This window comes from Myodes glareolus, chromosome 25 (genome assembly GCF_982192425.1).
Source record: "Myodes glareolus chromosome 25, mMyoGla1.1, whole genome shotgun sequence".
Classification (NCBI taxonomy): Eukaryota; Metazoa; Chordata; class Mammalia; order Rodentia; family Cricetidae; genus Myodes; species Myodes glareolus.
The window spans coordinates 31,627,818-31,655,736 of record NC_142050.1 but is presented as its reverse complement, the minus strand read 5'-3'; the positions used below and the strand labels follow the sequence as shown (position 1 = coordinate 31,655,736).

The 27,919-nt window shown below is 40.6% G+C and overlaps 1 protein-coding gene across 2 annotated transcripts in view; it reads right to left on the bottom strand.

Moving 5' to 3' along the window:
* Positions 1-27,919, bottom strand: part of Exoc4 (exocyst complex component 4) — a 699,662-nt gene that overhangs the window by 165,960 nt on the left and 505,783 nt on the right. The gene's annotated exons all lie outside the window — the stretch shown is intronic.

Genomic DNA, 27,919 nt, shown 5'->3' with positions numbered 1-27,919 from the left:
GGGTGTTTGAAACATGTTTTGAATCACTTAAAAGTCATATAATAATCATGATTATCATGAACGTTTACAAGATTTTTACAGGTACAATACTAGGCACTCCACCTGCTTCAGCTTGTTTAACCTTTTCAGCACCCCTGTAATTACTGTCCGGGAAAGCAGCAGTAAACATGCTGAGAAAGATGAAACAAAAAAGGCAAGAGCTTCAAGCTCTGCTCAGTTTTCTGTCCCATTCTGATCTAACACTGGCCGGGTTCTGCCCATAGTCCATTATTTTTTCACAAGTTTACTGTGTTTCACATTTATTCCTGTTACTATAACAAGCAAATGGGATAACCAACTTCCCAAGAAAAAGCCTATTTGGCTCAGTACCATTGAGAAGGGCCCACACAGACTAAGACTTTAAAACTGAACCAAAGAACTTCCAAAGAGAAAAATAATAAGACCATCTTAAAGCTATGGTATTATGCAGCAAATCAGTGTTAATTCTGAAAAAAGGAACATTCAATAAACTCTGAATCTTTGGTTAAAAAAAGACTGAGTTGTTTAAACCATTATTTCATGTCTCTTGCAAAAAGAGCAGATTTATACAGAGGTAAATATTAATCACATGCTTAGCAGTCTGGAATCCTTTGGTCAATAAAGAATATGTTATATATTTATTTAAATAAAATTACACATGCTATAGCAGACTTATTCATAAAGGAAATATTAAAAAAATATTTTTCCGCTCTCACTGTGACCTAGCAAGGAATCAAGGGCATTTTACTATGCTTAAAGATACACAATGGGGTCAGGGTTTTAGACAATGTTTCCCCAAAATAAAAAGAACAGATAAAAGTATATACAATGGAGGATTATCCTGGATTATGAGTTACAGTTGTGTGCTTATTTGCGATGATTTGGTGGTATAGGCTTCTGCCTACTCTGCCTTCCTCTCCCCTCCCCACGCCTACTGAAATAATTAGAAGGAAAGAAGAAAGGAGCATTATATTTTGTAAGGCTATCCTCATAGGGAACCAAATTACAGTCTCTATAGAATCCTCACAAGTTCAACTTCCTTTCCTGTATTGATTTTGAGATTAAAGCACTGCAGCTTCACCCTGATCTATAATCCCATTCCTCTGTATTTGTGTGTGACTGACAGGAATTGATTCTGCCCGGCTACATGTCCCCACGTTAAGCATCTAAAATCCGCATCCCAATTCAGAACACAGGATATCCTGCAAAATGTGGACAGCAATTAATAAAGCAGAGGAGCTCAGCAGTCCTCGCAGAGCCTGCTTCAATTCTAAAGCATTGCAAGATGAACACGGGGAGATTACTTCGGTCATTAGGAGAAGGCCTGGTTCTATTCTCCATTACACGATTGATAATCAGCTCTGGGGTAGCTTGGGTAGCCCCTTCCTTTATTATGACTCAATTTAGTCCACTAATAACAAGGATAATTTGATTGCGCCTTTACTGGTCCACAAGACTAATGCATTCAATGTGTGCATTGGTGCTTTGACACTGGCTGAATTTGTCTATAGCTATTCTCAAGCTAGTGTAGGTGTCCCCAACTAGATTATCAGCTTCTTAAAAGTGACCAACATGCCCCTTTCTTCTTGTTCATCTTCCATCCTTCCACGTGCTCATCACATGCCAGGATCTTCAGAACTAATAAAAGAGTGCTCATGTAGGAAATAGAAAAACTTCTCACTGACGGTCACATAGGCAAGGCATGTGGGAAACAGCCCCTGTATTTTACAATCTCTTTGGGTGAGGGAGGTTTGTTCTGTACCTACCACAGTGCTTTGGGGTAATAAGAATGGAACTGACAGAGTCTCTGGTGGTCGAGGATTTGGGGGTGAGCAGGAAGTTCTAGCGCAGACTAACTAGAAAGGCACAATTTAATTCCAACGGCTGTGCTTGACACGGCACCTATGTGACGCTCTATGATTCTATACAATTTCCCAGCTCTTTGGCTGGTTTACCTTGTCACCACAGCACTCTGGATAATCCATCACCGCATTCTCCTCAAGGAAAGCGGAACTGCACTTTGCACAATGATGGGGATTTTTATGGGAAAAAAGGTCCACAACAATTTCCAAATCAGTGGCTCTGACAGATAAATGCTGGAAACATTAAATTCCAACAAGGTCAATCCTGTTTTTATTTATTTGATTTCTTTAGCATCACCATTGATTGACTGGTTCATTATTTATTAATTTAGAAGTTTGCCACTATGAGTATAAGGACTTCATAATAAGTAAAAGTGATTTTATCCATTATAATTCCTATTAAACACATCTGAAATGATTTATGTTTGTTTAGGAACATCTAAGTTCACATTTCTTACAACTTATTAGCAGGTAATAAAGTCTGAGCATGACAAAAAAAAAAAAGAAGAAGAAAAAAATCCCAGACAGCTAATTCAATGAAAAATAAACAACTGAAGTTTATTACAGGGATGCAAGAGCACTCCAAAATGGAAGTGAGTATATAAGAACCAGCAATTTGGTTATGCATTGGAAAAAAGATTACATAGTGTTAAGGTGTAACTCAATGGTGGAATACTTGCCATTATGTGGGTAGTCCCAGAATTGATCCTCACCATTGCACAGATAAATAAAAAAATAAGTAAAGCTTATGAATGGAGATCATTGGTTTTTCTTTCCCTTGAGACCCAGATCACTGTTGTCAAAACTGGGCTCCATAAAATGATACTAATATTACTATTATAAAAAATTGGATCCATGCTCAAATGCTTTGGAAAATGATTAGATAAAGAAAACTGAAGTTGTTTCTTTCCTGGGAGGTTTGAAAGCCTTCACAAAACTAATGCTACTATGAATCTTCAGGGTATAACTACAGTATGCAATCTCATTCTAATTAATGGACTTTAAAAAAAAAACTCAACACAAAAACATTTGCCATAGCCCACCCCTTTACAGCTGCTGAAATGTATTTGTACAACACAGTTTTAGAATGACTTTTCCAGTTCTTTGGTTGTGGTGTTTGCTTACAGGGAGGTCCCATAACATGTTTGAACACACAGAGGGAGAAGTTAAGGGTTCTTTTCCCTATCCACTCATTTCCGTTCTTATACTACAAACCTGCTTAGCTTTGGTTCTTCAACCTGCCTATGTTTCTCTCTAGTTCCAGTGAGCCTGCACATTCCTTGCTAAACCATACTAGAATACCAGTCATCCATCCCATGCTTGTATCCTGCTAACCCCTGACTCTGTGCCTTCAAATCCCTAGATCTATCTGTCTACAATGCTCTTCCTACATCGTGAATCCCTTTCTTGACTTTAACTGTCCTCTTCTGTGCCACGAAAACGCCTTGGATAAACAATTTCAGCCCAGTGTCTAAATGGGCTCTTGGAACCACTGGCTCACTTGGCTGTCTCATGTACCTTGGCTGTAATTTTTTCTCTTTTTAATAATGCCAAGGACCATTTTTTTCATACCACTAACACTGGGCCATATAATAGCTTACACACTGAAGGTTATTTATAAATTGTATTCAGTGAAGTAATACATAGTACATTCCGGGGTCTGGGGGTGGGCAAAAACAAAACCATACACACACATACTGACAAACAAGGGTAATCATTGATGAGATCAGTTAGAATAGTGGCTTCCCATCAAGGAGGTAGATTCTGAGAGTGAAGGAAAGGATCTTCTATGCGCTGAAATATGTGGAATGCTTAGCCACTGCATGAATAAAAATACTGACATTCTTTGCACTTAAGATGTCTGCCTTCAAGGCAGGATCAGAAGGAACCTTCATCCGATGATGGATGGAGATAGAGACGGAGACCCACATTGGAGCACTAGACTGAGCCCCCAAGGTCCAAATGAGGAGCAGAAGGAGGGAGAACATGAAAAGGAAGTCAGGACCGCGAGGGGTGCATTCACCCACTGATTGATACAAGGGGACTGATCGAATGAGCGTTCACTAAGGCCAGCTGGACTGGGACTGAACGAGCATGTGATCAAACCGGATTCTCTGAATGTGGCTGACATGGGGGCTGACTGAGAAGCCATTGACAATGGCACTGGGTCTTGTTTCGTCTGCATGTACTGGCTTTTTGGGATCCTAGTCTGTTTGGATGCTCACCTTCCTAGACCTGGAGGGAGGGGGGAGGAACTTGAACTTCTCACAGGGCAGGAAACCCTGACTGCTCTTAGGACTGGAGAGGGAGGAAAAGAGAGAATGGGGGGAATGGGAGGGTATTGGGAGGAGGGGAGGAAGTGGAAATTCTTATAAATAAATAAATAAATAATAAAAAAAGATGTCTGCCTTCAAGCAGGCAAGTAACCAGCCTGATAGCTGGACCACCACCACACACTAGATTCTTCTCCCCCAAGGCCCACTCTACTGCCCAGTCCCACCTACCTCATCATCCTCTCCATGGTCAGCCCTTCCCTGCAACTCCAGCAAACTCTGCAGTCACAGGTACAGCCTACACCACCAGCCAGGATAACAGTGGTTACATAGGTGCAGGTATGGCCCACACCAATCAGAAGAAGAGCACCCCTTTCAATGGGTTCAATGGGTTCCATATTCTGGTCCTCAACTTCAGAAGAAGACTTAGGCTTTATAGGAGGCCAGGCTAGACACAGGCATCCCAGGACGTGCAAACCTCAGCAGACACACCTTACTGCACCTGAAGACTGCCAGTTATCAGAAGAACCCTTGGCCACTCAGGCCAGAAGACAGGCGAGGAAACAGAAAACAAAGGAACAAACATCCATCCAACAAAGACAAAAGCAGGAATCAATACCTAGACCTGCAACCATCCCAAACCCAGATGCCTAAATGCAAGCGTGAGAACACATTCAATAACAGAAAGGAACCAAGAGATCCTATGACAGCAAGACCCGAACATTCCAATGCAGCTCAAGTACCAAAAATTACCTTAAAAATAACTTTATGAAGATGATATAGGCCCTTATGAGGAAATGAAAAACTCCCTAAAAGAAATCGAGGAAAAGACAAAAAAAATGGAAGAAATCAATAAAGCTCTTAAAGAATGCCAAGAAATCTAAGAAAAACTCCCAAACATACAGGTAAAGGAAATGGTTTAAAACCTGAAATAGAAACAATAAAGAAAATACAAACTGAAGGAATTCTGGAAATAGAAAATCTGGGGAAGCAAACAGAAAATACATATGTAAGCATCACCAACAGAATACAAGAGAAGGAAGAGAGAATTTCAGGCATTGAAGATATAGTAGAGGAAACAGAGTCATCAGTCAAAGAAAATGTTAACTCCAAAAGACTCTTAACAGAAAACATTCAGGAAATCTGGGACACCATGAAAATATACATAAGAATAGTAGGAATATAAGAAGGAGAAGAATCACAACTCAAAGACAAAGAAAATATAACCAACAAAATCATAAAAGAAAACTTTCCCAGCCTAAAGAAGGTCTTGCCTATAAAGGTACAAGAAGCTTACAGAATACCAGATTGGGTCAGAAAAGAAAGTCTGCAGGTGTCATATAATAATCAAAACACTATGCAGAACAAAGAAAGTATATTAAAAGTTCTAAGAGAAAAAGGCCAAGTAATATATAAGGCAAACTTTTAAGAATTACATGAGACTTCTCAATGGAGACTCTAAAAGCCAGAAGAGCTTGGACAGATGTCATGCAGACACTAAGAGACAATGTATGACAGCCCAGACTACTATACCCAGCAAAATGTCAATTGCCATAGATGAAGAAAACAAGATATTTCATGACAAAATGAAATTTAAACAGTCTTTATTCACAAATCCAGCCCTACAGAAGGTACTAGAAGGAAAACTCCAACCTAGGATGCTAGCTGCACCCATAAAAACACAGGCACTATATAATCTCACACCAGCAAAACCCAAAGAAAGGAAACACACAGACACACACCACCACCACCACATAAATAATAGGAATTAGTAATCGCTTGCCATTAATATCTCTTAATATCGATGAACTCAAGAGATATCTTGATGAAAATGTACACTTTAGGGTTAGGTAGAAACCTGGTGCAAAGGAAAACTCCCATGAATCTACAAGGATGACTCCAGCTAAGACTCCTAGCAATGGTGGACAGGTAGCCTGAACTGGCCATCTGTAATCAGACTGTAATCCATTGTCATCAGAGAACCTCCATTCAGTGACTGACGGAAACAGACGCAGAGAGCCACAGCCAAGCACTGTTAAAGAGGGGAAGGAGGGATTATATGAGCCAGGTGGGTCAAGGTCATCACAAGGGAACCCACAGAATCAACTAACCTGGGCTCAAAGGAGCTCACAGACTCTGGACCGACAGGGAGCCAGCATGGGACTGACCAGGGCCATCTACGTATGGGTGACGATTGTGTAGCTTGATCTATCTGTGGGACTCCTAGTGATGGAAGCAAGGTCTGTTCCTAATGCTTTAGCTGGCTTTCAGGAACCTATTACTCATACTTGGTGGCTTTGCTCAGTCTTAGTTTAGGGGAGGAGCTTTGTCCTACCTCAACTTGATATGCCATGCTTTGTTGACATCCATGAGAGTCAACCCCTTTCTGAATGAGGCAGAGGAGGAGTGGACTGGGGGTGGGGTGGTGGTGGGGGAATGGAGGGAATGGAAGGAAATGAGGAAGGAGAAACTATGGTAGGGATGTAAAATAAATAAAGAAATGTAATTAATAAAACAAGATGCCTACCCTTTACAAAGTGAAGTTTAACAAAGTAGAAAACTTTTATTAGATCATGTCTCTCACCACCTTGAAACTGGTTAGTGGACTAGGCTCATGTTTTTCAGATACGTCCTAAGGCCCTTCACAAAATGGCTTTCATTCATCTCCAGCCTATTCTTCTACCCTTCTACCCTCCCTCTTTAGATATCTAAGGATCAGCTATGTCAGATTCCTTTCAATTCTTCATGACTATTTCATGGTCTCATTGTCTACAATGCTCCGTCTCCTTTACCTGGCAAACATTTTCTGATCTTTCCAATCTCAGCAAGAACATCCTCCCTGTTGCAAGACTTCCTAAGTCCATGCTATGGTATCTCCTGTTATAAGTGCTAAAACATGTTATATTTGATTTCTGTAACATTCTCACGCTTTTAATTGCTTTCCCAGTGGTCTATAAGATTCCGTAAGAGAGATAACTATATAGGGCCCGGCACACAAAAGGTGTTCAGTAAATACTTCTTAAGCACAGTCTACGCCATGCCCACCTCACTGAGGAAGGAAGACTGCAAGTAGGTGATTGGAGACGCACTCCGCAGCTTGATTCTCAATAAAAACATCTTATATTCACAGCAAAAACAGGAAATGACCAAAACTCCTTCGAAGAGGAATGAGAAGTAAAGCTGTAGTACATACAATGAGATGGTGCAGAGCAAGGCAAGACACAGTCCTAAAAATAAACCAGCCCAGCAGTCCACTTGAGAAGTCCCACGGATGAAAACACAGACGAAATGCTGAATGGAAATGCACAGTAACAGCAGAGTGTTTACCATCTGACTCCATGGTGAGAAGTTCAGGATCAGACAATGGTAGTGACACTTTTAGGATGGGAGCTATTTGTGCTAGAGAGGAGGGCGTATTGGAGAGAGAATCTGTGGCATACGGGCAGGTCTTAAACTTCAGTTTTAAACTATCAAATCACTGTGTAAATAAACAGGTATTCCTTTAGGAAGTTCTAAGAGTGGTCTGTCAGCCTGTCAGTCCTATTTTAATGGTTTGTGTTTTTAAATGTGAAGATGCATCAGGATTACTGAAACTATTACTGGTGACCACCAGGTAAAAGCTGTTCTGGAGGGCATAAGAAGGACATTTACTTAATTTATTAAATAAAAAACTATATTTTCTGTGTGTAATACAAAGTCTAAAGAGACAGGATACCTACCTGTCTTTTGGACGCACATGTAAGTGTATCTAAAAACTAGCAGAAGTATGGAAAAAGAAGACTTAATGGTACTGGGGCAGACGGCTGGGGAGTGGTAAGAAAGAGGGATATGCAACTGAACTGAGTCTTAAACTATCAACAGTATTTGTAGGCTGAGCAAGAGCTGAAGAAAAGTGCTAGCAAAGACCTTCAGGTTAGTGAAACAGCACGTGCATGAACCAGACTGGGATCCAAGGGACCGGAGTGCCGTTGTGATGGGGAGAAGGGAAAAGGAGAGTGGATGTGTCAAAAGAACAGGCTGAGAGGCAGTCAGAAGTCAAATCTCTCATCAAATAAACACGTATATAGGACTGGACGTTTGGAAACCTTTTCTAATGAGAAGACGCAGCAAATGAATCTAATTTGATGTCCCTAACCATGTGATGACCCACTCCAAATATAAGAAGTGGGCTTCAAAAAGTTTCACTTTTTAAAAGATGAAGGTATCTATAGTTTAGCCAAAGAAAAGCACCTCGAAGCCCCTTCATTAGGCTGAAGAATCGAGCATGATTTATAATTGGCTTAGACAAAAAAAGAAAAGAAAGAAAAGAAAATCAGATCTTGGAGAATTAGAAAAATATTAGATTCCTTTAGAATTCAGACCTCACAGAAGTAATTATATAAGCTTCTTTACTCATTAAGACCTTGGAGAATGAGACAGTGAGATAGCTCAGTTGGATGATCTGAACTTGAGTCCTAGAACCCAAAGGGTGGAAGGAAAGAGTGAAGTTCTCCAAGTTATCCTCCGAGCTCCACATGCATGTCATGCACTTGGGTGCCACTCCCTCAGACATACAAAAAACAAACAAAGTTTTAATAAAAATTGGAAAATATATGACATAAATTATTAATCACGGGTGTGTAAGCATTTTGGATAAGAGATCACTGATGTTGAGCAAAGTCTGTACCTCATATGTCCTGTAAACCAAAATGGCTTTTTTACTGACTTTTTTTTTCACATTTCAAAGGAAAAAAAAACAAAAAATAAAACGAAGTAATCAAGAACTATTTGTTACATCCTTCATATCATGACATATTATGGGTGGCTTACCAATTCCCCTCACAATGGAAAGAAGCACAAGTAGCAGAAAGAAATCAGAGAAGAGCTGAGCACTGGTCCCTGTAAGAATATGCCCCACTCTCTCTCTCCCTTCCCCATCTTCCTCCCTCCATCGCTCCCTTCCAAAATCACTTGAAGTCAGCAAAATAGAAGGATCTGCATGTTAGAAAAGAGACAGATGCACAAACCCAACCATCAGCATCCACAGTACTTTTATAAGTCCTGTTCTTTATGAAGGAGCCTCTGCTTTCTGGGACTGATGTTAATAGCCTTACTGCAACAGGAACCAGGAATCAGCTTCAGAACAGATGGAAACATGGACAAAGACAATGTAAGCAACAGGGTAAATTTGAACTGGGATATGGAGGATGGGTGAGGTTTGTATGCTTACAGGAATAGAGTTATTTCAGGTAAAAGAAAAGATGTAAGAAAAGGTTGGGACTGAGAGAGGAGACTAGCACGGTCGGAGGAGGGAATTCCTGAGGGAGTGTGAACAGAAAAGCTGGCTGAATAAGAAGGACCAGCTTGTGGAAGGTTGGGACAAGAGACAGGTTAGTGTGTGTGTGTGTGTGTGTGTGTTTGTGTTGGGGGGGGGATCTCATACCTGGATAATAGCAGCGCCATGTATGAGGCAAAGTGATCTTGTTAACCAGTATAATTCTCTAGTTAGCAAGAAAGGGGAGGGGCTAAAGAGATGGCTCACTGGATAAAGGTACTTGCCACTAGGCCTAATAAGCTGAGATCAATCCTCAAGACTCAAAAGGTGGAATAAGAAAACTGACTTCAAAGAGCAGTCTATTTGACATTTACAAGCTTGTAATAGCATGCATGTGCCATTTTACACACACACACACACACACACACACACACACACACACACGTTGTAGTAAGGCTGCTTGTTGGTTACCGTTTGCCCAGAGTCCTGAAATAACCACAGTTGTCATCTCTGCATACTACACTGATTATGACCCTGATAACCCTCTCCTGTGGAATCATGGGAAGGTGAGCTTTAATGACTGGTTCTAGAATATAAAGCTCCTGTCTATAGTCTTTACACCCAAGAACACGATGGAAACACTCTCCTGTCAGGCTGGTTCCCAACCACTCAGATCCTTGACTAGTGTCTTGGCAAACCTTACTTCAAATATGGAGTTGGAAGAAGATTTTTAGGCTACCATAAAGCGTCAGTGGGAGAGCAAATAACTCTCCCCAAGAGGACTTCCTTTAAAATTTTTTATCAGAATTGTGGAGAAGCAGTTCTTGTCAACAGTAAGCTGATACTCCAGTCTCAGTTAGCTGAAGGTAGCAGACACAAACTTCTAGGAACAAAGACTGGAACTGACGATGGAATAGTGATTTCATATGAAATGAAAAGGAGGCTCAAAGCTGCCCTTTGTTCTTGAACCTTCCAAAAAAGTACTACTATGTTCTACCTGCTTCTCTAGTGTTATGTTTTTAGGGTATGAGATTTAACAATGGAGAAAGGGGATAAGGATGTCCTCCATTAGAGTTTGCTTACCTTGAATGGCATGCCCTCTCTAGTCCTATGCAGCAGCCCCTGCGATGGAGAAAATATGCCTGCCATTCATTACCTTTAGGGCTGGACTGTTTGGATAAACAGTGTGCTCAGGGACTAGCTGAGCTACATTTTTAAAAATATAAGCTCTTAATTACAGCTCTTCCTAATTTCTTGTTGGGCTTTTAGCATTTCCAAAGTAGATATTTCACCTTCCAGAGTATGGAAGTATAACACTATAAATATACTGTAGTTGCTGTAAACAAAAAAAAAATCACCTGGGATGGATAGACTAAGCCAGAGATTCAATTTAGAAAGCATTTGGAAAAGTAATCATGATATTTGAAATAATTCAAACATGTTCCATGACCTTGACTTCATGATTAAAGTGAGAAGACAAGAGAGAAATAAAATAGAGTTTTACATTAGTAATTGTTTTTTAATGAAATAACAGATCACATTTTGTTATTTCTCCTATCAATATAATTTGCTTTTGTTATATGATATGCAGGGGAGTAGTATATTAGAAGCTGCTTGCCAATCTTGATTTCTCTGTCAAGTAGATATAAAACTCACTATAAGATATTCCATTTTTCTCCCTTCAGGTAACATGCTGAGCCTCTTGAATAATTAATTACTTTATATGAACTTTTCTTAGGAAATGACAATTTCCTTGACCATTGCTGTTAGCTTAGTATTCACATGCTACTGATATATTTCTTATGTGGGGATGAAGATCTTCAATAAAATATCAATATAGTAAAATATGTACCGCAGCAGCATTTTTCACTTCAAACAAAACAAAACACCACCAACAAAAATCAGACAGAGGTAAGAAAAAACTATTGAGGACGAGGCAAAGAACACTTGGCCTTAAGCAGCAAGGTGCACTCTAAAGCCTGCACCAACCAAAGAAGAACCTGGAGGGCATCCTCTACTCAACAGCATCTTCTGGAGTTTTCAGTCACAGTTGTGTATGGCTAAACACTCTGCCCAAAGGACTTAATATTCCACATCCTACAGAGGAAATAAATACATTTTGGAAATCTCCCTGTTAGCTTCCTTAACATAACAAATACTGGGTTTTCAAAGCTAACTTATTCAAAAGAATAAAAAAGCAACAACAAAAAATATAAAGACTTGAAAGGTAATAGTCTATTTAAGTTTACAGGGAACATAGAGATCCTGAAAGATAAATTCCTTCCCTTGGTGGTTTTGAGTATCAAAAGTAAATACCCCAAATTACTATTTTTCTCTTATTATGGAAATAACTACAAATGTAAACAGAACTTATGTTAAGAAGAAAATAGGGATTTTAAGATGAACAAACTATCTTTCACCATCCAATAATCATTGAGATGGTGTTGGCTATGTAACAGGCACAATCCATCCATGTACACACACACACACACAGTTCCTATTTTCTTGAGGTTTAACATTCTAAGAAAAATTTGAAACAATCCAGGAGGCTATAATGAAGTTTACACACTTTATATGCATTATCTTACTCATGGTAAATCTTATTTAGGCATCAACAAGGTGGATACTGGTACATACTAACACTTGATTTTACAGATGAAAACAGCTGAGGTGCCAGGTTCAACAAAGTACACAAGTACACAAAGTTTCAACAACTATTTGAACTCAAGCAGCCTGAATCCGCAGCTCATCTAGTAGCTGTTTCTGTTGACTCTAAACTGTAAATGATGTGCTAGTATCCTCGGTAGTTCAGCAAGGGCAAGATGACTGGCGGCTGTTGGAGAAGGTTTCTATAATGTTCAGAGTTGTTATAATGGTTTTAGGAAGCCACAACACAGTGTAAGGAGAGGGAAGAGAGAGCGTCACTGGAAACAGATATGTGACCTATGGACTCAGCAGGTCAGGATACACAGGAAGGTAATCAGTACAATGTTCTGTTTGACTAGCCTTCTGGAGGCAGGAGCCTTTAACACCAGCAGTCAGGAGTTTATTCATGGATAGTCGAAGACCTCTCTTACGACCTCTTCTCCCTTCTTATTTTTCCCAAACCCTGAACTTTCAACTCACCAGGAGCTGAAACCGAAGATGAAGACAGACTGGATGGGCAAAGGACTATAACTTCTTCCTCAAATTTGGTCTCAGCATAATTTTCCATGCCCTGCTATCAACATTACCACAGCATTTTCATTTCTTTTATTTTCTTTCTTAATTCTTTATAAAAAATATTACTTATTTTAGATCCTCAACAGTTTCATTCCCTTCCTCTCCACACGTTCCCTTTGCCCCCACCCCGCCTCCCCCACTCTTTCCTCATCTGTTTCTGTGCAGAGAAGAGCAGGCCTCCCATGGATAGCAAGGAAACATGGCTTACCAAGTTGCTGTAAGACTAAGTACCTCCCTTGTATTAAGGCTGGGCAAATTAACCCTGTATGAGGAAAAAGGCTTCAAGAATCAACAAAAGAGTCAGAGACAGCCTTCATTCCCACTGTAAGAAGACCAAGCTACACAACTGCCAAGTAAATGTGGATGGCCTAGGGAAGCTCCATGCCAGCTCCCTGGTTGCCAGTTCAGTCTCAGTGAGCTCCTATGAGCCCAGGTTAGTTGTTTCTGTAGGTTTTCTCTTGATGACCTTGACCCCTCTGACTCCTACAGTCCTCCCTCTCTTCAGCTGGCTTCCCTGAACTTGGCCTAATGTTTGACTACCACAGCATTTTCTAAAACTCCTCTTCCCATTCCCGAGAACACTGCACACTGTAAATATCTCAGTCAAGATCCTAACAGATTGTGAGAAAGTAGAACAGTCATTAGCGTCCCTATTTTATAGCAAGTCTAACACTCGAAGCAGTTTACAGAAGGAGGCATAACACTTAGAAGGGTTGCAGGGGATGCCAGAACAGCAAGCTGCCACTAAAGGTGCTGGGACATGCTTTTTATATTCAGATTTCTTACATTCTCAGACGATTCTGACTAGACTCTGTCATGGGCAAAGCATCTGTAATTACAGGACTTGTTTCTTGAGGTAGCAATATTACAAGCATTTTATGCGATTATTCTGTCCTTTTAAAGATGACACATCCTCAACCATTTCTGCTAGGGCAACTAAGAGACCCAGGAATTGAGAGCAGACTTTCCACTGTTCTTGTGTTAGCTAAGGAAGGGTGGTCAGCAGGAGGTTCCAGTGACTTACAATGGGACACGATTCATTAGGGAAGAGTTGGAATACATAAATCAACATGTCAGAGGAAGAAGAGCGGGCGGCCCCGATGGGAGATGCACACTATATACATATTTGTTCCACTCTGTGCAAGCTCACCTGTCTTTGGTGGCTCACACCATATAATAATCAATTATGCTGACAAACTCCGCTACAAATTCTTTCAGCCTGGGTTACTCAGGCATCTCTGAGGTAAGATCTGGAGCCCTCTGAGGAGGAGAAGGAGCAGAAAGCTTGGCTCCCAGTAAAACGGAACATATGGACCTGTTCAGGGGAGAGAACATGTGAGCAAGCGTGCAAGCATCCACGCACGCAAGGGGAAATTTGTTCAAGGTTAGACTACAACCCAAGATATGCTTCATACTGGGAGTGAAACATCTGGGAACTAATGACTTCTAAAACTGCTTCTCATTAGAAACAAAACCAACCAACAAAAACCCCAAACCTGGCAGTTGTAAGCCCTGCACTCCAGCTCACCCCAGGAACAAACAACCACTCTACACGACCTTTCCAAGTCAGAATGTGTTGCATGGCCCCCAAACTAAAAGACTAACCAAGGGGGGAGCTGGGCTCCCAACATGTTTTCGTGCTGACTGATTTGGGAGAATTGAGCCCGTCTCTGTCCCTTTCTTCATCTACAAGGAAGGGGATATTGTTCACGACCGCAGATGACATCTCCAGCTCACCCACTGTAACAGAAACTTAGGTTTTAGGTCACCTTCTAAGTTTTTGGCCCACATCATCTACACTTCAGTTTCTTGGATTTTAGCTACTGAAGCACATTCTTTCTGAGGAAAAGGACTAAAATGAGCTTGGAAATCCCAATGATGCATTCCAATGAGCTAAACTCCAGGGCATCCTGCCAAAGCTAGTGAGAAAGGAGCAGTAATAGCACCACCTACACACTGCCCAGGGAGGCAGCTTCTAAGTGGTCAAAAACCAGAATACTGACATTTGAAGTGCCTCCTTTTAAGACAGTCACAGACACAGGAAACACCTGCCCCCCTGGAGGACACAGCCGGTGTTTAGAAAGTACAATTCTAGGTAGGGAAAAGAGTAGATGAGCAAAAGATCTAATTTTTTTTTTTTTTTTTGGTTCATTTGTTTGTTTGTTTTTCGAGACAAGGTTTCTCTGTGTAGCTCTGGCTGTCCTGGAACTCGCTCTGTAGCTAACTTTTTATTTTTTTAAGTAAAGACTTTTCCTTGAAACAACATAAAACATAAAATCTATAATATCACTGTTTTTTAAAGGTGTGAATGTTTTAATGCTCCAAATAGAAAAAAATTTGCCCAAGGAAATAAACTTTAAATCTCTTCCTCTTTCTCTCTCCCTCTCTCTCCACTTTACCTTACTTCACTTATTTTCTGTGACTCATATGTTGGGCTGAGTTAGTGAACTGGCCTTTGGGGGCTCTTACTCTTAGGAGTAAGGTATTAGGCATTAGTAATAAACGCTGCAGATGCTATGTCTGATGAGATGTACCAAGCACAAAGTTCAAGTTTTAGATGTGAGTGTTTTCAACTTTGGGTGGGACTATTAAACTCTGGTGTTTAAGATACCATGATGAAGCTAAAGTAGGGCCGTATATTTCCTACCTCTTCTCACTAGACTGCAGATGAGAACAGAGATATACTCATGCAATTTCAAAAGTAGGAAAAGTAAAAATGTACAAAGACTCAGCTGTCGTTATTTTATCTTTGGTTTGCTAAGTACAAATATTTAAAAATACAACATTAGCACAAAATTCAAATGCATTAAATGAAATTGTTCAGCAGCCTTTTACTATGTGGTACTTAGGAGGAGGCATTTTGAGAATATGCACATATAATTTGGAAAGAAAATTCTAATGATTCACAAAATTACCATGGTTCCCATGTAGCTGAAAACAATAGAATCCACAGCAAAATATAGACTGAGCATTCAAATCATTATAATGGTCTTTCATTTTTTCTTTTAAACTCTCTGCTCCTGTTATCACTTGAATTATTTTTTAAATGAAAAGTAGAATGCCCTTGCTGCCCATTTTCTTCTTTTATTGTTTCTATTTTATTCTAAGAATGAGGGTAAAATTAAGAACCTAGATCACTGGAGATTTCCAGATGGCCAGACAAACGAGTACCCTGGCTCCTGGGCTCGCTTTTATCACAGACACAGACGCCCATCTTGCACTCTGTCTCCATGGCGTTTGTTCAATGAACATTTGATTTAGCCTAAGTACCTTAAATTTGTGACAACTGAATTTCTTCTTTTAGTAAAGACTAAAATTGATTTAATTGCTGAAATCAAAATGGGAATTTTCTAAGCAGTTTGAAGAATGTTCCTTCTGAGCTTAGGGGGGTAGTGCAGCAGCACAGAGCTGGCCTAGCAGACACGAGGCTCTCAGTTCAACACTTTGAGTAGGGATTGGGGATAAAATAGTCTTTATTTCCAGGTACATATATTTGAAAGAAAGTGTTAAAGTTCATATTATAGACTTTAATTTTTACAAGGTATTCTAAAATGTAATTCCCCCCCTTATCTGTCTCCATTCCTAATGGCTGTATCTTCTCTCTTTTATTTTATTTACTTTTCCACTAGCTCCCTGTAGCTATTATTCTGTTACCTCAGGCCATTTTGCCTCTTTTTTGATTTACACATGTTTCCAAATACTGTCCTTGACTTTTACTACACAGTAAGCTGGTGGACAGGGGAACAGCTGCCAAGTACTTATTTATTTATGTTACTTGAGTCAAAGTCTCACTATATAGTTCAGGCTGGCCTTGAACTCATGATCTCACGTGCTTCCTGCTGTTGAGGTTGTATGTGTGAACCACCATGCCCATCTTACAGCTATTTATTCCTTAAACAAATACGCACATATTGCTTACTGCACTTTTCTAGGTATTTTAAAAATTAACTTATCCCTCATAATAACTGATCTCTATGCAGACAATGAAACTGAGACTCAGAAGATTCAGTAAGAAGTCCAAAGTGACAACTAGTGAGTGTGGGGCCAGATTCAAAGTCATTTAGTCTCCCTCCAATGCCCTTGCTCTTAACTACTACAAGACAAGGAATCTGGAGCAGTTGGTAGAAGTGACGGGAGCCAGATACAGAGAAATGCATGACTGACTATTGGGGATAAAAGGGATGGAAAGCCAGATCAGGACATGGACATGAACTCACGCAAAAATACCCAATGCTCACTAGAGTTGAGTGTCAAAGAAATATAAGAAAGGCATGACTATCTTAGAGGGAAAATCCTGCCATCTCGAAGAGAAATCGTAACTTGGGAGGCTCAAGCTCAGGAGCTGAGACAAGCATGGCTGGTTGTACCTGACAGCCATCTGACAGCTGGTCTATTGGAGGTGGAAGAGTCCTAACTGGTGTTCCCCGGCTTTGGTTATGTAAGCAATTCTAATGTAGATGACTTTAAGTTTTAGATCTGAGAAGAAATGCAGATCAGCATGGTGGGTTGGAAGCCACAGGAGATTCAGATAACTCAGAAGCAGGGGTATTAATATGACCTTGTAGAATAATTAGAACCTGATTAATTCACACTTATTATCATTGCTCTTAATGCCAAGGATTTCATTTTTTACTAATAGCTTTATTAATCAGCTCACAGAATTTCTGTGAATTTTAGACCCATATCTTGGCAGTCCACAAGTATGACTCAAATACATCCTGTATTAGTCACTTTCCTCGTTGCTGTGGCAGACATCTGATAAGAAGCAACTTGAAGAGGAGACATTCATTCTGATTCATGGTCTGAAGGGGCGCAGCTGACATGGCGCAGAGAGTGTGGCGGCAGGACTATAACACTACTTGCTCACACCTCAGTGGATCAGGAATTCCATAGGAAATAGAAATTTCCATGCTCAACTGTGATGGAGGAGGGTCATCTGTCTATATGTTACTTTCATTGGTTAATAAAGAGACTACCTTGGCCTTTTTGATAGGCCAGCCCTCAGGTAGGTGGAGTAGACAGAACAGAATGCTGGGAAGAAGGCAATGAGGCAGATGCCAGGGCTCTACTCTCCAAGAATGACGTGGGCTAGAATCCCCCTGGTAAGCCACGACCTCGTGGTGAGACACAGATTATTAGAAATGGGTTGAATCAATATGAGAGAGTTAGCCAATAAGATGCTACAGATAATGGGCCAGGCAGTGTTTAAATGAATACAGTTTCCGTGTAATTATTTCAGGGGTGAGCTAGCCGGGATCCGGGTGGGAACGCAGCCCACCGCTCCTTTTGCAACACAACTGTTTGTCTCATTTCTTTCCTTTTTATCCAGACAAGGACCACAGCCCCAGGCATGGTGCTGCACATATTCCAGGAAGTTCTTCAACTCTGTTAATTCTTTTTGGAAACGCCCTCGGAGATGGCCCAAAGCTACACCTCACTAGTGGTCTATATTTTCTTTGAAAAATTTTTAATTAGGGACTGAAATGACAGCCCAGCAGTTAAGAGCACTGGCTGCTCTCCCAGAGGACCTGGGTTCAATTCCCAGCACCAACATGGCAGCTCACAACCATCTGTAACCCCAATTCCAGGGATCTGACAACCTTCACACAAACACACATGCAGGCAAAACACCAATGCACATAAAAATAAATCATTAAAAAAGTTTTAATTAAATAATAAATACATCATTTCCCCCTTCCCTTTACTCCAGCCAATCTCTCTCATGCCCCTTTTTAGATTTTTGTAATCCAACCAAGTAAACAAGGAAAATTAGCCATCACAGAGAGCAGGCATGGAAAGTAGATAGTTCATCATATTTAAAGTTAGTCAAAATGAAAAAAAATTTAAAGGAAAAAGATGACTTCGGAATTTAAAGCATGAATGGCAACCAGCCACAGTAAGAATGGACAGTCTGCTGAACTTATTAAAGTTTCCCAAGTCAAGCCTGGGGTCCAGCACCATCACAGTCAGGAAGGATTTTTTGCATTCAATGGATTTCCATGACACTGGTTTTAGGAGGTCTTTCAGATTTGTATCATTTGAGTACAGAGAGATGTGGGGAGGAGGTATATGCAAGGGGGGAATTCTTCTAAATGGAGAAGATTCTGCCTATTTCTTTTGTTGTTTAAGATTTTATCTGAAGATGAGTCCACCAAGGAAGATACACTAAAATTTTTCTGATCCCCCCAGTTCCTTATGTAGCTTTTACTAAGCACACTGACGGGTAGAATTTATGTACAAAGTACTTATCAAATGTGTGTCAGACTGAAAGACGATGGCAAGGTCCATCTCATTAGAACAAACTGCCAAATAATGGGCTGTTTTGCTAATTGATACCTGAACATATAATTATAACTGGCAACTCTGCATAGCAGAGAGCCTTAGGTCGAGAACCAGTCAGCTTCCAGAACCCAAGTGGCAAGCTGTGGCCTGAGTGGAGTGAGCACAGCTGTCACTTGGTTAACTGCACAGTAGAAGCACAGAAGCATCCTCAGCTTGGCTTTGGGAATGCCAGGAGAGACTGGGCCCTTTCGGCTTCACTGAGTAGAGAGCTGTTCCCCTGATGCCCTCACACTGGAGAGTAGGAATTTTCTGCCACAGCATCATAGATTAGAGAAGGGAGTCTATCTTCCTGCCATGCTTGATAAGTTCTAGCACGGAGGCAGAGAAACTCAGGTCCTCACACTTTCAAGAAGAAGTACTTTATCAACTGAGCCATCATTCCAGCTTAGACTAGCTTTTAACAACTCTATTTTTGTGGTACTGGATCTATGACCTTAATTATGCTAGGCAGGTGGCCTATAAGCTATACTTCTTGCCTGCTCACTTACTTGCTCACTGGCTAGCTCTCTCTCTCTCTCTCTCTCTCTCTCTCTCTCTCTCTCTCTCTCTCTCTCAGACAGGGAATTGCTTGAAGCCCGGGTTGGCCTGGAACCTGTGATCCTTCTTCCATAGTCTCCCAGAGACAAGGGTTACTTTCCTGTCCATTATACCCATTAGGAGACTAACTCTTATAAACTGTCTTCTATACCAGGAGTGGACTATGTGGCTAAATGAAATAGGTCCACATATTCCTGGTCATTTGAGCCTCACACATCTCAGTGTAATGATGAAGTCAGGAAGCTGTTGAAGGGTAAACTCAGTGTTCGAAGGAATGTTGTATACCAGCAGGGGGCTTGCAGCAGCCCTTGGGCTTGCCAAGCTTTGTCTTTTTACTATAGCACATTGCACCTCACATTGACAAATATCAGGGAAAGCCCTGACCTGAAGAGATGGCAAATCTACTTTCAGTCAACCAGAAGATGAAAGAAAAGATGGAATTATATACACTGTTCTTGTGGCTTGGCATACTTTAGAATAGTATTACAGGCAATTTAGGAGGTCTGATTAAGAAGGAATCAGATCCTAGAAAGGATTAAGCTGGGGAATGTCTCTCCTCCACTCTGGCAAATGGTGAAACTTTCCTCTCTGGGAACAATAACACAGGTCTCGGGACTGGGGCAGCATGAGAAAAGACACCAGTCTTCCCCACCCTCTTTCCCCAGTGTTTTACTGGATGCTAGCAGCCATGCGTCCAATCTCCAGAAGACAGGACGGAGCACCTTTGTGAAGGAGGCTCTAAAAGAGAGACAAGACATGCACATTGGAGGCCTCCAGAACAGACCAGACGGATCCTCACAGGTCTATGACCTCAACCCCAAGCTACAAAGTTGTAAACAGGATAAATCCTGTTGTTACTGTGAAACACAGAAAGTATCTTCCAGAATCAAGCACTAAATAGAAGCATCACTTCTCCAATGTCATTGGCAATTTGATTACTAAATTTATGAAAACCCGCAAATATACACAAATTTAAGAGGAAAAGCCATGAGTAAAATGTCTTATACATTCCTTAGAACCATGCAGTAGTGGGTAACACATACACACTGCAGGACACAGATAAAATTTTCCTTTAATTAAACTAATCAGCACACTTTTCTCAGCACTGTACCAAAAGAATTTGTTCTTTTTTCATATGCTCATTCGTCTGTGAGGCACCAAGGTCTTATCTTAAGAAAACGAGGAGGGTTTCCCAACGGCTGTCACACAGGTCATACAATAGAATGCATTTAGGTAAATGTGGCCAGATAACCTGACAAAAAATTCTGCTCTAACTGCTACAAGAAACTTGAATGTGTGTGAGAGACACAAAGCAGCTCCTTCCTTATTCATGTGAAAACTAATAAAGTCCTTGGCTCTCCAAGAAAGGAGGAGCAGCTTCCTTCTTTTGGTGCAAACCAATCTACCAGCCAGGTTGCTGGGAGAGGAAGTAGAGCTGGGGCTAGCCACAGCATAAAGGGAAGAAAGTGTTGTTTTACACTTTGAAAGGGTTGAAAGGATGGAAATAGCAATATTACTGGACATTTATCGAGAGCTGAATGACAATTTAGGAGAAACAGTAATAAAAACTGCAATTGAATTTACTTAACTGGCCATGGAGAAGGTTCTGTATATAACAGAACACTGAGGTAAGGAAAGGTTGAGTAATGGACCTGTGGTTACACAGCCGGTAGGTGGCAGGGTCAGGACTTGGACTCAGGAGGCCTGGATCTTATGCCACTGCTTAGTTACTCAGAGTGAACCCCAGAAGCCTGGACATGAATAGACTAAAGAGATGGATCTTTCGTGGTGTCTTCACAGTGCTGCGTATCAGATCTGAGGAGGGGTGTGGTTATCTGGGGACAACTGTACACTATATGCTATGGCATTTCAAAATGCTACACTTCATTGAAGACAAAGGCTTTGGTTTAATTTGGCTGGCCTCCTGGAGAAACTGCAAGGTAACCAGAACCAGGTGTTTTCAAATCAACCAAAGGGACTTGCAAATGAACCTCTCAGCACAAACTATGATGGACAGAATCTGCTGTAGTTCAGAGCCTGCACATTTCTTTCTTCATTAGACACTGCCTATGAGTCAATCTTGTAAAGCTCTAAAGCTAAGTTTCCAATGTAAGTACTGAGGAGATGGATGCACCAATTAGCTGGATTGCAGCAATTATTTCACACTGTGTACAAATCATCAGGTTGCACACCTTAAGTATATACAATTTTTATCTGTAAGCTACTTTTCAATAAAGATTAATAGAGAAGAGAGCCTTCAAATCTTCAGAGAATATAAGCTCTCAGATCTAGAGATGAATAAAAATGAGTTATGCTTTGGAATGGTAGAGGCAGATAAAAAATTAATGGGAGGGTACCTGTCAGAGCCAAGAGTCAGGGGAAGAAGTAAGTGCAGTATCTAGATTAACCAATTGCCACTGTGCAGCATGCATGTCTGAGCATCCCTCACTAGTGACATGGTAACACTCTTAGCAGCAAGACCTTCCCACCAGCATCATCTCTGGCCATCTTCTGACACATTCCATACTGTACAGAAGAGCACACTCCTGCTCACATTCTTTATTCGCCCGCCTCTCATCATCTCATCCCATCTGCACCTCCAGGTTTTGTTTATCTGGAGCAGCCAAAAACACAACAAATATTTTATACATCCTTCACCCTTCAGTGACAAAGAGGAGGCCACTTTTGCAGACAGGAGTTTGCACCCATTTAAATGGCTGCAAATTGTTATGCAAGTAAATCAGTTTCCTAACTTGAGTGCATAGCATCTTAAAGAGAGAAGAGTAGGATTTGGCAATGTATTATTTATTACTAATGTGCAACAGGTTGATATTTGAGAAATAATAAAAAAACTAATACTTATTGGAAAAGTGTGGAGGTTAGTAATGATGTAATGATTCCTAGAAAGTCTTACAAATTAATAAGAACCCTTGAAGTCTTTTTGGTCAAAGTGAGCAAGTATGGAAGAGTAGAAAGAACAAAGAATCAGAAAACGGACATTAGATTCTGATCTACCATTTACTGGTTATGACATTTATATAAATCATATTGTTTCCTTCTATGTAAAAAAAGAAGAGTCTATTTTATCAGAATGTAATTCACACAGTACACAAAAGCAAGATTTAAAAATGTCACCCTAATGAATACTCATTGATATCATCAACTTACACATTACAAATCAAATGGCCTAATCTAATCAACCTTCAGAACCTCCGAACAGATAATTTACCTGATCCTTCTACTTCATACAGTTTCATCACAGCTACAGTTGCTAGAAAAGACATCAGAGCATGGCCAGCGTTCACCCAAGTATTACCTGATGATGGTGACGAGAGTAAGTCCTCAGCATGGAGAGAACACAACCCAGAGTCAACACATACTATTAGTACTGATCTTACTCTCCCCAGATACAAGGAGAAACAATAGCTCAAGGCTACCTTGTTTGAAAATCTGGCTGCTCATATAACTGTTTGGTCACTATACCACAGCAAACCGAGGACTGCTTCAACTGTCAGCCATTAGCATAGAGCAGTAGAGCTGGGAGTTTATCCAAATAGCAAAGCTATTTCAGACTAGATGGGATCCTCTAACACAGCCTTTATTTTTCTTGGCAAAATGTTTAAATGAAATGAATATACAAATTGCAAATCAATTATCTGGGTTGCCAAATTATTCATACTCATGGATCTTTGCAACTACTCAAAGATTTCCAGTCTACTAACTGTTGCTTTACATGTTAAATTTCTTTCTTTATTTTATTGTTATTATTAATTATTTGTTTTTGTTTTCTTTAAACAGGGTTTCTCACTGTGCCCTTAGCTGTCTTGGAACTCTGTAGATCAGGCTGGCTTCAAACTCACAGAGATGCACCTGCCTCTGCCTCTTGAGTGCTGGTATTAAAGGCTACAAATGCCTTCACTCATGTATCTTTGCCCCGCCAGAATTTCTGCATCTCCACATGTTAATAAGATGCAGAAAATTTGTAAAGAATTGTTCCAAGGGCCACTGTATTTTTTAAAAAAAGAATACATAAGACTAGGGATGTTTCCCAGAGGTAAAGTACTTTACTGGCACATGTGGGTATGAGGTTTAATCTCCAACACTACAGAAACACACACATATATATGTGAATGTACACACACACACACACACACACACACACACATACACACACACACACTAATACGCACAGAATTCGCATGTACATACACATAAATTTAAAGGGCAACCTTGACTTCTTGTACATATCCCTGAAAGCCTTAGAAACAAGTCAGGCATGATTTTCACAGCTGGAAGCAATGCATGATCTTAACTAAAGGGCATCCTTTCTGTTGCAATTAGTACTTTAGTCAATCAATCAATGCAAGAAATGAAGTGCCCTGGGAATAAAGCCCTTCTTAAGAGCTACATTATTTTTTTTATTATTAAGACAGAAGTAAAAGCCTGAATCATACCAGTCAGTGCTGGTAAATGCCATATGTTTACAAGAACATGTACAAAGCTATATGCATAACCAACTGTGACCAAATATCTTTTCTTATGAATTGCAATCATCAGAAGAAAATGAGCTTGACCTAATACGGAACTGTAGAAGAATCCCCTGGCATCCTTAACTGTGTTTCTTTCCCTTGACATGCAGGGTATCTGCCCTTTAGGCCAATAGGTACTTGTTGAGGCTGTGTGGGCTTTGGATCACCACTCTACAACTGGAGATCAGAATCCCCATTCTAGAAGCTTCCACTTTTAAACATGGTCCATGGGACAGTTTTTGTGAGAACTACTAGTTTGGGTGGTGGCAACTGAGGGAGAAATCCTGGTGATTTGGGGATAGATGAAAGGGGATTCTCAGTACTGAGAAATGAGGGATCTAAAAACCGGGATGCTCAGAATTTAAATGAACAGAAGATGGTTGAATTTGTCTGAGTCACCAAGGTTTCCCTCTCATACATATTAATGACATGCAAATCAATGCATAGAGCTAGATCATGAGATCCTGTATTCTGATTTTAAAAGTTTCAGATACTGTCTAGACAGGGTGGTATAACACCTATAATGTCAGCAGTTGAGAAGCTGAGGACGGAAGATTGTAAACCTGAGGCTAGCTTGGGCTACGCTGCAAGTTCAAAGTCAGTCCAAGCTCCAGGATGAGACTATCACAACAAAATAATAAAACAGTTTGCATAGGGCATCACTGTTTCATGGTTTTAACTTAAAGAATGAATTCTTCTTGTCTGAAAAAGGGAAGTCAAGAGACAAACAGTCACATCTACTTAGTACTTCCATGCCCTGGCTCTCCACACAGAACTCTATCTAATCTTCATCAGTTCATCAGCGCCTCTGTGTTCTTACAGCCTTGGTATGAAAGACAAAGGAGTAGGCATTAAGATAAATGCCTAACATATATGCTCAAACATAGCAGTTTTCGTGCCTCCTCCTTCCCTCCCACAAACTGCAGAATAAGCTCATGCCCAGAATCAGTTTTCCACTGTGACATGGCACTTTGTAAGACCAAGAAATTCTGGTTCTTTCATTCCGTCTTGGAAGTTGTAGTTTGGCGATCTCTAGTGATCTTTTGGCGTGACTGTGTGAGTGTAGAAATGCTGTGGAAAATGAAGCTTGGAATGAGAACGCGAGCTGTCCAACATTAGCCAGTCTGTGTAGCCAGATGTTTCCCCAGCACAACAACTCTGGGCCATATTTCTGACACACAGTCAACAGCTTAGAGCCGGGAGCTTCCCAAGGACACATGGGCTTCTGTATATAGGCTTTTAATGTTTTCCAAAGACAAAACATACCAGTGATGTTCTGTTGTTGCTCACAACTCTACCCCCAAAATTGACACTGTATAGCTGAACATGAGAACAATTGCCTGATTCTGATCTTTTCAAACAAAAAAAAAATGTTAAATGCCATAATCCAATAGGGAATTTCCAGATACAACACAAGAAGTTCTGTAGTCTGCACTCTGGCTAGAACATAAAACAGCTATTCTCTGTGCAAAGCTTCTGCATTTTCTGGCTTCCTGATATTGACCATTAATTATACTTCAACATTCCAGAGCAATTTTCATCCAGCATCTTATTTTAATTCTTCACAATTTGTACATTGAATACATAAAAAAACCATTCTTTTCCAAGTCCTGAAAGTCAGAGATGAGCCTATTACATTAGGCCATTTGTTCCAGGAGGATTTTGTGATTTCACTCTCTTAAAAAGCCAACCAACCGCTCAAACCTTCCCAACCACTCAAGGATGGCATGAAAGCAGCTCACCAGCCCTCATCTTCAGTATCATTCCCTTCCTGTGCTAATGACTCCAAGTCACTATCCCGTGAATAAACCCATTTAGGTCTCCTAACACCAGCTGCAAGTAGGAAATTAAAACAAATTGGAAGTCAGGCACTGCAGCAGTTTCAGTGTGGGTACCAGCATCCAAAAGATGCTCATTCATTAACCAAACAGCAACACTTCCAAGCCCCGCGGGGCCAATGGCTCCCTGCTGAGAAATAGAAATTAACTTTGCAAGGAGATAATTCATCTTTAGTAGCTGTCATATTCAGAAAAGCTCCCTGGTTGAGATGGTGGGAAGAGAGGAAGCAAAGCTCCCAAGAACATAGCCACACATAAAACAAAAGCTTATTAGGAGCAAGCAGTGCTGAAGACTGATGTTCTGGCTCACTACCTCGGGGACATGTGCTTCAAGTCTACAGGACCTGAGGTAGCATGTGCCTTTCATGGCTACATGAGGAAAAAATGACTGCGCATGTAATGGATTCAGACTTAACTCAGTTAAAAAAGAAACAGTGAGGGGAGGAAAAAAGTGCCCCAGAGTGGAGTTCTGCAAACTTTGGAGAGAGAAAAATCAAGTCCCCAGAGGCTGCCAGAGATGGCAACAAGGAACTGCTGGAGTAGAAGAATTTCAAAACTGAAATGCATCCTGGGATGGGAAAGCAAGCTAGAAGATGTCATTTCTTGTTCAAAATAGATGAGGCATAAAAGCTGTCTATGACATTGCTTTGACTAATTTGGAAATGTCTTGATATTGAGTTTGGGTTAAGATGGTGTGAGTTTAGGGAAACTCTCTGATACCAGTAGTGACTGAGCACTATCCAAGAATCAGCATTTGCCAACCACTCACAGACCCTCAAGGAGCTCCACCACGTGCAATTCTGAAAGGTGTCCAGGTGCCGTCTTCAGAGCCATTTGTGCGTTTGGTGCCAGGAATAGCACAAGCATGCGAGTGGTATTATTTAATTCCTGCACAGTATTTCTGGCAGTGAGAATCTATAAGGCCACTTGAATCAAAAGCCATCAAGAAGTCCAAAGATGCAAAATGGGAGTATCTTTCCCTAACTGACCAATGTCTTCCAGTTAACTTCCATTTTTATAAATGCAAATGATATCTATGAAGTAGCACACGGAAAAAGATAATGGCAGGAAAAGAAAGGCATGCATTAATTCCAAAGACTTCCTGACGGCCTACTACATGTACTATGTCACTAGGTGCTGCACATGAGGTGAGAGAGGTCTCCCTACAATCAAGGAATCCAGAGTAATTGAGATGTAAATGAGCAGTCACAAAAGAGGTGGAATTAAACTGTCAGGAAATGCCAGTGCCAGAAATGAGGCCCGCCACAGAAATGAGTGCCACACCACTGTCAGGCTCTCTTGTAACTTGCTTAAACAAACAAACCATGCATACACTCTTCACTGCATCAATAACAAATAGATATTATAAGGTAAATATATCAATTTACATACACACATGTATATACACGTATATGCAAACACATATTTTTTCGTATCTATTCCCTAATCCCCATACTGGTGCTCTCAGGGTCAACGTAGTCCTTTTCCATCTTACAGCTATGGAAATTAAGGTTCAAGGGCGTGGCGCTTTCTGTGGAAGGTCACATACCCAGGGCATTTCTAGGAAATGGCCCCACATCTACTTTCAAAGCTCGTACCTCCTTAACCGCACAGGTTAGTTTCTTACAGTTAGTATTCAGGTAGGATTGTACCTTACAACGTGCTTTTACACATTGCAGGTCATTTAATCTGTCTTACAGTTTTTGAGACAAAGAGCTCAGATTACAGCTAAGAAAACAGAGGCCCAGAATTGAAGGAAGAAACCTGTCTACATGGTTAGAAGCGACAGTGCCAACAGCTTGCGACCAGGTACCAGATTTAAATCAATGCTTCTCTCTGATTCAGTCTATATAGGTGGACATAAAACCTGTGAATAATTGTTATAATTTGGTCATAATTTTTCCTTTTTTTGAATTCAAAACACAGTTAGCTACTTTGAAGAGCACACTGGGATACAGGGAGCTGACTTAACGCCCGCTTGCTTATCAATAATTGCTTCTACCCTCATCCCAAAGAAAAGAATACACGGTATGCTTTTCAGACT